The following is a 12,000-nucleotide window of genomic DNA, read 5'->3' as shown; positions in this document are numbered from 1 at the left end:
CAAACCTTAAATAACTTATAATATTTTGCTCTCCATAAAATATATCCTGTCTAAATTATACAAGTTAGAAATAAAGTAAATGTTAAAAGAACAAACATTCAAATTTCTTTACTCTTATGTAAATTTATATAAAAAATAAACTTAAATTTTAAATATCCCAAAAGATTTTGCTCTCCATAAAAATATATCCTGTCAAAATTATACAAATTCAAATATGAACATGGTGCATAACAAAACCTGGAAATATAAATAAAATTTGTTCTTTTCAGCAATAACAAATCAAATCATTCAGTTGTCTTTGCTCTTATGTCATTTTATCAGAGCTGGAAGCCTGGCATCTTTTTTTGCCAACAAGTTCATTTATGTTTGGTGTGAGGTTCTGTGTTGTGGAGATTCTCAGGATGGATTGCAGGTGCTCATCAGTGAGGCAACTCCTGTGTGCTGTTTTGTTAGTCTTCATGACTGAGAAGAGCTTCTCACACAGATATGTGGTACCAAACATGCACAAGGTTCGAGCCGCATGTAGACGGAGCTGGAGCATTTGTGCGGGAATGGAGTGAATAAACTGTGCGGGCCCTGCAGTATCGTACTTTGCCTTCAGTGTGCCATTACACTGCAGCTCAATCACCTCCATCTGAATCTGCACAGGTGCAGTTTCCACATCGACGGCAAATGGGTTGCGAAACAACTCAAAATTCTTTTTTTGTACTTCAAAGTCACCAAAGCGCCGTGCGAACTCAGAGTTTATCAGCAAAGTGCGTATTTGGGAACACTGTAGTGCCGACTTGGTTCAACATTACTTGGTAACAGGGAAAGTGGGGCAAGTTGCACTGGTGCATTTGTGTCTCCCATAAAAGTAGCTTCACTTGAAATCACTTTGTGATTTTGCACGCGTAAAAACATCTGCTGAAGTGTCAGATTCTTCTTTAACTCTTCTGCTTTCTGTATCTTGTGCATTGCATTCAGGTCTTTCAGGTTATCTTGATGTTTTGTCTCATAGTGCCGTCTTAGATTAAATTCTGTAATTACAGCCACATTAGCTCCACAAATGAGACACACAGGTTTACCGGCAATGTCAGTAAACATATACTCAGCCTCCCATCGGTTTTTAAAGGCTCTATGTTCAGAATCACCTTTTCTCTTCGGCATCGTGTGGGCTAGCTTCGCAATAACTTGCAGCATCATAAGCTAGACTTGATTAACATGGTAAGTGTTCGGTAAGGCAGCTGAAGCGCTGCATTATGGGATCTGTAGTTTATTGTTTTACCAGTGCTTCATCACCCCAGGCCATTAATAACAATAATACAGTATATAAAATGATCTTGCGGGCCGGATTTAATTACACGCTGGGCCGGATGTGGCCCGTGGGCCTTGAGTTTGACACATATGGACTAAATAGAACTTGAAAAGATATATTTTTCAATGTGATCGCGCAATTCAGATCGAGTTGACACGCACTACAGTACATCGAGCCCGCGTGCTATTGTGGTTTTGCCTGCGTGCCTCAATAAGTTACCCTCCCCTCGCTTTTACTTTTTTACCGTTCATCTAATGAATACACTGAGTATGGCTTTACCAAAACAATCATTGATCGCGAATAAAGTATCCATTATTCATAAAGCTTCAATTGGTGATCTGTCTTTCTGCGTTAACCGCATATTTTTTCATACGTCTCAAACCAAGGGGATGTGAAGTTAAAATGAATAAAAATGCGTGCGTACATACTCAGTGCATCCCCTCTCGGGAATCGAACCTCGGCGCTAGAGGCGAAGCCTCTACTATTGCGCCACGGCATGTGGTTTATCTATTTGAGCGTAGCAGTGTAATTCGGTTTTTGTTCAGCACTCTTTGGAACTGTTGCTTTTTGTCTGTGCACTGCGTTAGTTCACGTGAGCCGCTGAATATGGTTTTATATGTCACTCGCTCGCTTCTAATTGTTTCGCTGCCTGCTTAATTATATAATGCATGTTTTCTTAAGCGCTTTTTGGAGCTCTTCCTGGTTTTCTACGTACTGCGTAATTATGTAGGAGGCGTGATGATGTCACACGAAACTCCGCCCCCCACAGCTTTCGAGCTCAACTTCATTACAGTAAATGGAGAAAAATAGCTTCTAGTTATGACCATTATGCGTAGAATTTCGAAATGAAACCTGCCCAACTTTTGTAAGGAAGCTGTAAGGAATGAGCCTGCCAAATTTCAGCCTTCTACCTACACGGCAAGTTGGAGAATTAGTGATGAGTCAGTGAGTCAGTCAGTGAGGGCTTTGCCTTTTTTTAGTATACTGTAGATTCATGGTCTTAACTTCGAATCGGATTCTGTGGTTCATTTCATAAACCAGCAGGATAAGTTTGCTGTTTTTTTACATTGTGTAATATAATATCTATGTGCATAAGGTCAATTTAATTGGGTGGAAATTGTGGTAAGAAGACTCCGTGAAGGAGTGGACCCAATGGAATATGTGGTGTGTAGAAAATGATAATAAGGACAATAAAACATAGTTAATTCTTTATTAATAATAAGCAAACCATGCTGAAATTCTTAAAAGTTAAGCTTGCCAATTGTATACTAGTCTACCTCTTTTTCACATGCATTTTATGGGTAAAATTCGCATTAGTCTTTCCTTCAATGTTTTCATCTTCTATCTGCTGTTTTAATAGACTAAGATTGTAGCTATTTAGAACAATTCAAAAGTCTGCTTCTTGTCCCAACTTTAGTGTATTAAGTGGTTCCAAGTAAAACAATATAATTAAGATCCTTCTGTTTTACGTTGTATTTAAAACAAGTGGCACAGGCATTATCATTGCTTCCTCATTGTTTCAGGTATTTAGAAGTCAATTTCCTGTTCTGTTTGTGGTTTACATGTTCTGCTTATTTTCACATAAATGTTTTCCTGATAGTCTCATTTTTTTCCACAGCCAAAGAGCAGTATTGCATGTTAAAATACGTCAGAATGAGTTAGTGTCAATGTGCCTGTCAAAGTGTCCTGTGAGGTACTAGTCTTCCATCCAAGTAATCATAGCTTCTGGTTAGGCAGCTCCAGAATATGGACAAATGTAAAATAACACAGTCAGAGGCAAAGGTACAAAACATCACCCAAATTCTGCAGGTAAGTAAATCGATCTTTGGAATATAGTGATATATTTTTCTTTTCAAACAAAAGCTCTTTGCAAATGGTTTTGAATAATGTACAGAAAACTAAACTGAAGATATACAGTCGTAATACAACCTAACCTTAGTAATAAAAGCTGGTGAATGATGGCACAGATTGTAAAACTTAAAGCTTTTAAGAAAAGAATTGGGCATTGTGTAATAATCTATTTTGATCACAATGCCTAAGGAACATCCACAGCATTTAATTTACATTGCCTAAAAAAGCTAGATTCAGCTGCTTTCCAGACTATTCTTCTGTACTTTAACCCGCTCACCTCTTTTCATAGCAAATGAACATTTGCCTGGCTCGGCCTGCCTCCCCCTCACTATTCTATACAATGCCTTTTTTAATAAAGGGATCATCATGTTATTCTCCCGTTTGAACCTTTTCTCAAAAGCTTTGTTTTCCAAATACAGTGGTATATGTTCTGTTGCAACAGTCACTTTGAAAACTGATTCTCCTTACATCAGGATGGAAAGATTTTTTTCTTTCATTTTTTAGTTTGAAAAGCATGATTTATATAGCTGAATATAGCAATTGTAGAAAAAAATTATAGTCGTACATACTGAAGCCCCTTGATGTCTGGACAACCGCTTCTGTTCAGGGTAGGTTGTGTTTGACAGGTCTCTTTTGTTTTTATTTGTATATTTTCTCTCTGTAGTGGTTTCTTTACCTTTATTTCTCTTTATTGATGTGTACATTTCAAGGGCAGTCTAATGCTGTAAAATTTACATTTTGACTGACATATATAGGTTTTGAGGTTATATTTTTCAGCATAAAAGTGTGTATCTCTCCTCTTCTCACCATTTAGCCTCCCTTGGTATTGAAAGCAAAAGGCTTTGCTGTTCAAAGAGAAAAGAAAATGAACGTCTGTATGCTGTATGGATACAAGTTAACAGTGGATGAGTCCTGTCAAGAGATTTGAAAAGGGTCTACAGTGGAAAAGCCTAAAATGTAAGGATCCTGAACATTTTATCACAGACATCAGGCCATTCTGTTTCCACCAGAAGGTGGAGGAGGACTGGGTTAGCAATTAGGAATTAATATGGTGGTCAATATGGGTGCATTGTGTACAATGTAAAGAAAGTGATCCTCACATTATTATTCACTTGGCATGTTAGACTTCAAAACAGTATTTCAAATGGCACATAATATTTAATATTCACCTGACATGTTAGGCCTCAGAACAGTATTTCAAGTGGCACACAATATTTAATATTGAGTTCTATTTTTGACATATGCATCACCCAAACAGAAATACAAATAATACATTTTGTACAATACATATGTCAGTTGATACATTTCTATAAAGACATGAATATGCTGTAGTAAACTACACATTCCTGGAAGGGTAATTGCTCTTTTTATTTTTTCCTTAGGCTTTAATGCACTTTTTAGCCTAAATTTCCTCAAAATATTAAGACCAAAGTGGCAGTATCTTGTAAGACAGAAAAAAAAAATGCTTTACAAGTGTGGAGGAAAAAAAGATCATTTGCTTTCAAGTAAACCTGTTCCAGATTTTTTCATTATTCTTTCCTGGCTTAAAATATTTCATGAAGATGAAAAATGTTTTTTTTTTTTTTTCAAATTTATTGATTCATTGAATGACCGATTTCTTTTTTTTTTCCTCCATTGTATATGTTTCATAATTGTTTTTAATTATGGGCATTGTTTTTGTACCTTGTGTGGGTGTACAGTTTTATATGTTTGCCACAGCCGCCTCTGAAAAACAAGTCTGCAGTCTGTTCAAAGAACTCTTTTTGTCATCGTTGTTAAGGAAAATGGATTTAAATGAAGTGCTCTGCTACTTTTTTACTGTTTGTGAATTTAATATTTTTTCAAGTGAATTCCACATATACAACAAAGAGTGCTCAGGTTCATATATTATGATAAGGGTATGTTTATGTGCTGCCCTAACTAAAATCAAAGGTGCCAATGTCTTCATTTTTTATATAAAAAGAATTAGATTATTATACAAACTCAAGAATGAAAAAAATAATGAAAGGGAGAAATTAAAGTATCATAAGTATGACAGGATAAAACAAACCAAAGCTGCCTGGCTAGAATTCACTCTGCAGTGCAGCGTTCATGTAATGTCTATAAACTCGAGTGAATATCACCCTAAATGAGAGTGCCTCAAGCACCACCCACCTCTCTGTTTTATTTTTTTTCTTTCTCTCTTTTTGATTTCTGGCAACACTACCTCCTTGTCAGGTAAGCCATTGCAGAAAGCAGACTATTTCCAAGCTAATTTGTGACAGTCCTTTCATTCCAGGGTGAAACACAACCTCTTAAACGCTTAGGGCCTTCATCCCAGAGCACCTTCTGGTAACCCCAGATTGTCATGACTGAGAGACAAGAAGGCCAGTATAATCACCAGCCTGCCCTGAGGTAGCATGGACTCCCACTCTAGAGCTGGCTTTGCTCCAAAAGTTGAAATATTCCAGTAAATCATAAAATAGCAAGAAATAGCAAGAAATACTTTTCACGTGGACATCAGGGACAGTGCCTCTGGATTGGCAGACTGGGGTGGTGGTCCCCCTCTTTAAGAAGGGGGACCGGAGGGTGTGTTCCAACTACAGAGGGATCACACTCCTCAGCCTCTCTGGAAAAGTCTATTCGGGGGACCTGGAGAGGAGGGTCTGTCAGATAGCCGAACCTCAGATTCAGGAGGAACAGTGTGGTTTTCATCCTGGTCGCAGAACAATGGACCAGCTCTACACCCTTGGCAGGGTCCTGGAGGGTGCATGGGAGTTTGCCCAACCAGTCTACATGTGTTTTGTGGACTTGGAAAAGGCGTTCGACCGTGTCCCTCAGGGGATCCTGTGGGAGGTGCTCCGAGAATATGGGGCCCCTGATAAGGGCTGTTCGGTCCCTGTACAACATGTGTCAGAGCTTGGTCAGCCTTGCCGGCAGTAAGTTGAACCCGTTTCCGGTGAGAGTAGGACTCTGCCAGGGCTGCCCTTTGTCACCGATTCTGTTCATAACTTTTATGGACAGAATTTCTAGGCGCAGCCAGGGCGTTGAGGAGGTCCGGTTTGGTCGGCTCAGGATTAGGTCACTGCTTTTTGCAGATGATGATGTCCTGTTTGCTTCATTAGGCCGTGATCTTCAGCTCTCTCTGGATCGGTTTACAGCCGAGAGTGTAGCGGCTTGGATGGGAATCAGCACCTCCAAATCTGAGTCCATGGTCTTCAGCCGGAAAGGGTTGGAGTGCCCTCTCAGGGTTGGGAGCGAGATCCTGCCCCAAGTGGAGGAGTTCAAGTATCTCGGGGTCTTGTTCACGAGTGAGGGAATAATGGAGCAGGAGATCGACAGGCGGATTGGTGCAGCGTCCGCAGTGATGTGGGCTCTGCATCGGTCTGTCGTGGTGAAAAAGTAGCTGAGCAGTAAGGCAAAGCTCTCAATATACCAGTCGATCTACTTTCCTACCCTCACCTATGGTCATGAGCTATGGGTAGTGACTGAAAGAATGATGAGTTTCCTCCGCAGGGTGTCTGGGCTTTCCCTTAAAGATAGAGTGAGAAGCTCAGTCATCTGGGAGGGGCTCAGAGTAGATCTGATCAGGATGCCACCTGGACGCCTCCCTGGTGAGGTGTTCCAGGCACGTCTAACCGTGAGGAGGCCCCGGGGAAGACCCAGGACACGCTGGAGGGACTATGTCTCTGGGCTGTCCTGGGAATGCCTCAGGATTCCCCCGGAAGAGCTAGAAGAGGTGGCTAGGGAGAGGGAAGTCTGGGCATCTCTGCTCAAGCTGCTGCCCCTGCGACCCGATCTCGGATAAGCGGAAGAGGATGGATGGATGGATGAATACTTTACAAGGGGGAGAACCATAAAACTCCCGCATACATAGAGAGGTTCCAGAAAGAGTCTCTATGAATAAAAGAGACAAAATGAAAAAAATAATAATAATAATACAAAAAGTGCAAAAAGAGTTGCCTACAAGGCAATCCAAAGCAAAGAATTCCAAAAACAAAAATCTATGAGTAAAAATAAAAAAAACAAAACAGGTCAAGCCAAAGAAAACATTATACCATTTTCTAAGCCTGCTTTGTTCTGAGCAGGGTCGAGGAGGAGTTGGAAACTAACCCAGCAAACAAGAACAAGGCAAGAACAATCCCTAGACCGGGATCCAGTCCATCACAAGGAGAACACAAACACACAACAGGCAATTTAGCATCGCCAATCCAATGTTTGGATAATGGGAGTAAACCAGAGTACCCAAAGGAAACGCACAAAGACACGAGAAGAACTGCAAACTCTGGGTAGGGGGAATCCAGGATGTGAACATTAGTCCCCTTACTGAAAGACAGCAGCGCTACCATTGCACTCACCAAAGGAAATACAACACTCACAAAATTACCATAGACCAGAGCATATTCAAATGAACGGAATAGGACTGCATGTCCTATTACCCTTAATAGGGCATGGGACTCCCTCAACACAGATGGACAGGCAAGAACAATTTCTTGATATAATATATAAGCATATGAGATATTTATGTTCATGTCTGAAAACTTTCTGCTTCTCTGTTTACTAGTTATATCATCTTCATAAAATATTAGCAAACTAGTTTTAGTAGCAGCTAAGCATGCCCTAATCATGATACAACTTATAGAATTGTTCACACTTTACATTTTGGATCTATACATTCACCTTGTAATTATACTAATACAATACTGTTTTAGAAGGTACTTGCCTTATCTTTCCACAACAATTCTTTACAAAATTTGCTCAGGTGGAAATTTTTGAAACATCTGGTGGGGCAATGCAGAGCCTGGAGAGAGACACCAGATGATCAGAGCCATCCTGAGAAGCCATGTAATGAGTAATGATAAAATATCTGCTGAAATTGCTACAGAAAAAGCACATAAACACCAAATATTTTGCAATTACAAAATGTCAGAATTTATCATTGATTCATAAATTTGCATGTTTTGTTCAATGGGCAAAAGGAAAATTGTATTATACATAAATAATTGACATGATTTATGAAAATGATAAATCTGATTCTTGATAATGTTAACTACTCCAAAATAGCAAAATGTGCAAGTTTACAGAACATTTAAATGACTTCACAAAAATTCAACCAATGGGTTACTTAAAAAGGGCTCTAGCCTTCATTCCGTGTGGTGGAACTGAAAAGGTCAGACTGCACATAAGTACACCTGAGCTGTGTATGCCTAGATCACTGCAGCGTTCAAGACCTTTACCAAGCAACCTACAAACAGTGCACCTGTTTCTAGGTAAGAAATTGCACTGGGCTTATCATGTAAATTTGGAAAAATTTGATTGAGTCAACTAAGTATAATTTCTGGATTGTCAAACAGGTCCTAGAGAGCCACAGCAGCAACAAGTTTATGATCCAGTCAGTTTTCTAATTAGTAATATGGGATTCTTAGTTAATATATAATAATTTACAAATTATTAAAGAATATACTTAAATGATGAATTATTAAACAATGAATTATTAAAACTGAGGTAACTTAAGGGTTAACTAAACATAGCTTAGAGCTTTAGCATGTGAGGTCTTCCTCACTTTAGAGAAATGAGCAATTTGAATATCCAAGGTTAGGGTGAGGTAAATAAGTAACAAACAACCCACCAGAACAGGGGTCTCCAACCTTTTTTCCCCTGAGAGCTACTTTTACAAAATTAAAATGGCAGAGAGCTACTCATGTTTTCTAACGTTTATTCTCATAGCTTATTTTAACCCAAACAATCGGAATTAGCTTGTTTTGCCTGAATATTTACAAAATGTTGGTGTCCACAAGTCACATTTTTCATTAAAACATCACAAAAAATATTTAGTTCACCTGCAAGTGCATTTTGTATGTCTGTATGCATTTTCTAGTGTATCTCACATTATTGAATTAAAACATGAATGCTGTCAAAACAAAACAATGCAATTACAAATACACAGATATCCCTTATTCATTTGTCATTTTGTTACATGTCACTGTTTCACTTCATAGGAGTAATCACATGTCCTGTTGCATGTGTGATGTGTTTTCTAGTTAGTCAGATGACTGGCACTGCATGGAGTCAACAATAGAGGTGTATGGTGGAGTGTAGCCACGTAGGCTCACTCATAAGGAGTCATTTAAATGTTCATCTGTCAGTTTTGTTCTGAACTTTGATTTCATGACATTCATGTCAGGAAAGGCAGACTCACAGAGGTATGTAGATCCGAACAAAGCGGACATTTTCACAGCTGCTTGGTGAAGATTCTTATAGTTATCTGGCTCTACTAAGCTGCAGAAATGCTGAGAATGCTGTTGAGACTTTAACTGCACATTATTTTGAAGGTTTACTAATATATAATATATAAAATCTAATGTCTCTCTGTCTGTATGTCTGTACGCTTTTCACGAGAGAACTATTTAATGGATTAGATCTTTTTATTTCTATAATTTGCTTGAACATTCTGATTCATTTTGCGACTTCTCTTATTTTGCTATGTATCATAGTTCACTTGCGGTACCGATTTATTTGCACGAATCCGAGATCTATGCAGCGGGACAAAGGGAGGGGAAGAGAAGGGATGTGCTCTCCTCACTCACTTGCCAGCTTCGGGCGTGTTCCTTAACTCTGCTTAGCTAGTGAATGAGAGAACAATTGAACTGAACTTTGTTTCATATTTAAAATAAAGTGTTACTTATGTCTTGATGAGTTTGAGTCCGGATATTCTCTTAAGTGTATGCCACATTGAAAAGATAGATTGCAATTCAGATCGTGGATCGTAATTTTGTGTTAAAAGGATCATGATATGATTTTTTGGAAAGCTCACCCACCCCTAATTTGACTAATCAAGCTTTCAAATTTATGTACAATTCATTAACCTTTTGGTGAGCTACTTGGAAAGGGGGTGCAAGCCAGCGGTATCTCGCGAGCGACGTGTTGGAGAACCCTGCTCTAGAAAGTGAGGATAAACTAATGGGAAAGACCAAACACCTCACTTGTGAAGTGGTGCTAAGATCAAAAGGAGAATCTGCAAAATACCCCATTAGTTAAGTGGTGTTCAGATCATTGTAGACAAAAAACACACACGAAATGTATGTAAATAACGATATATTATTTACCCTATACAACTGCAGGCACCTCACACCCAGATAAACAGACTTGAGCTGGAAGAACTTCAGCTGTGTCGGTAGGGGGATGGGACAGCAGGCTGCATGATACATTTGCAAAACAAAAGATGCTGTTGAAGAGGTGCAAAGGATTTTAAGGGGGCCCAGGATTATGACTTTTTACGTAGGCTTCAGTGATTCTAGTGTTAAAGCAAGCCCTTCAAGGTGAAGCAAACAATTTACACAGGTGTCCCAACTTCTGTTGATTACTTAAAAACCCTCTGTCTGTCTTAAAGCAGAATTGGAAAATCTGAAGTACTACTTCAGAGACATTGGGAAGAAAATGGCAATTAAGAAATTAAATGAGACAGAGCTTTAGTAACCTTAGAAGTGTAGGCCTTTCATTTACAGAAATTCCAAAAAAACAAACAAAAAAAAAACAAAGTGTCAGTGAGTACGGTGTCCTACATAATCCAAAGGCAATTGAAAACTGGAAGAAACTGAAAGGAAGAGATCTGGCAGACCCAAAGTCACAACCCAATCAGAAGACAAGTTTCTGAGGGTCACCAGTGTGTGTTATAGGTATCTCACAGCACAACAGCTTCAAGCACAGCTTAGCAGTGGTTGCAAAAAGAAAGTCTCAGTTTCTGCTATGAAGAGAAGACTCTATCCAGTCTGCAGTAGCCCACAGCCAGTGATTCAAGACCCTATATTTTTCCAGGGGTGTTCTTTAACATTTTTGGAGGCCACAACCCAATCAGAAGACAATATTGTTTTACCATGGGTGCCACCATGTTGTTGTCCCACAGCCACAACACGTTACTCAGTTGCTGGAGGTGTAGTTTAAAAAAGACACTTTATATGCTTGTGCATCTGAGATTGGAAAATAACAAAAAAGTGTGTGTGTGATGTCGGTGCACTTTTTGGTTTAGGAAATTCTAGTGATCCTTCTTTAGAGTACATGTTAGATTTAGCATTTTGATTTTGACTACAGCTCTATTAATATCCTGGATTTTTTTTTACCTTCCTTCACATATGGTTTATTTTTCTTCTCAGGGTCCATCTTTTAACCCTGACTACCGAATCTGTTAGTGTTGGCAGTAAACGGTGGACCTCACCGTATTTCTACACCTATGGATACCTATGTGTATTCAATTTGCTCTTATTTACTAAAAACAAAATATTTAACCTCTCCCTTAAGCAAGTAAAAGTTCCAGAGTAGTTTACAATTCTTGTTCCAAAGATATCCTCTACATACTGTAACTCACTTTGAATTGGGTGGCAGCTAAAGGGCATGAATAATGGTAGTTCCACACCAGACCAGGGGGTGATGAGGTGCACTGACTTTCTCTCTCAATCCTCTGCAGACCATTCAAGAGAAATCCTGCCAATGATGATGCCACTTCCGGGCCAGATGACATCACTTCCAGTTCTGGTCCTGATGACATCACTTCCTGCCTCAGCCTTTAAAGCCACCATCTTTACAGCCTTAAATCAGTTCTGTTTTGGACTCTGACCTGTGAACAACTAACAACAAATTACCCATTTGCAGCCAGTGGATAATATAAGGGTGGCTGCCCCAAACCTTTTTGATGTGTCTGGTTCATTCGTATGACAATTCCTACTCAGTAACAAAAAGCCAGCCATCTTTACATTTGTTCTAAAGAAAGCATCTGAATGGTTTTTGTGGATTTCATTTAAATAAACACCCTGAAATCGCTTTTGTATGAGTTGTGTCTAATTCTTTCAATTGATCTATTGGAGGGTAGAAAGTGAATT

The 12,000-nt window shown here is 39.1% G+C and overlaps 1 long non-coding RNA gene across 1 annotated transcript; it reads left to right on the top strand.

Annotated features, from left to right (window-relative positions):
• Nucleotides 1–2,958: 2,958 nt before the first annotated feature.
• Nucleotides 2,959–11,608, top strand: LOC120536236. Its single transcript, XR_005635078.1, has 3 exons — nucleotides 2,959–3,106; nucleotides 3,963–4,105; nucleotides 11,589–11,608. It is a non-coding gene; the product is annotated as an uncharacterized LOC120536236 (long non-coding RNA).
• The last annotated feature ends 392 nt before the right edge of the window (nucleotides 11,609–12,000 follow it).

Source organism: Polypterus senegalus, chromosome 10 (genome assembly GCF_016835505.1).
Source record: "Polypterus senegalus isolate Bchr_013 chromosome 10, ASM1683550v1, whole genome shotgun sequence".
Lineage (NCBI taxonomy): Eukaryota > Metazoa > Chordata > Cladistia > Polypteriformes > Polypteridae > Polypterus > Polypterus senegalus.
This window is presented reverse-complemented; position numbering and strand designations above follow the sequence as displayed.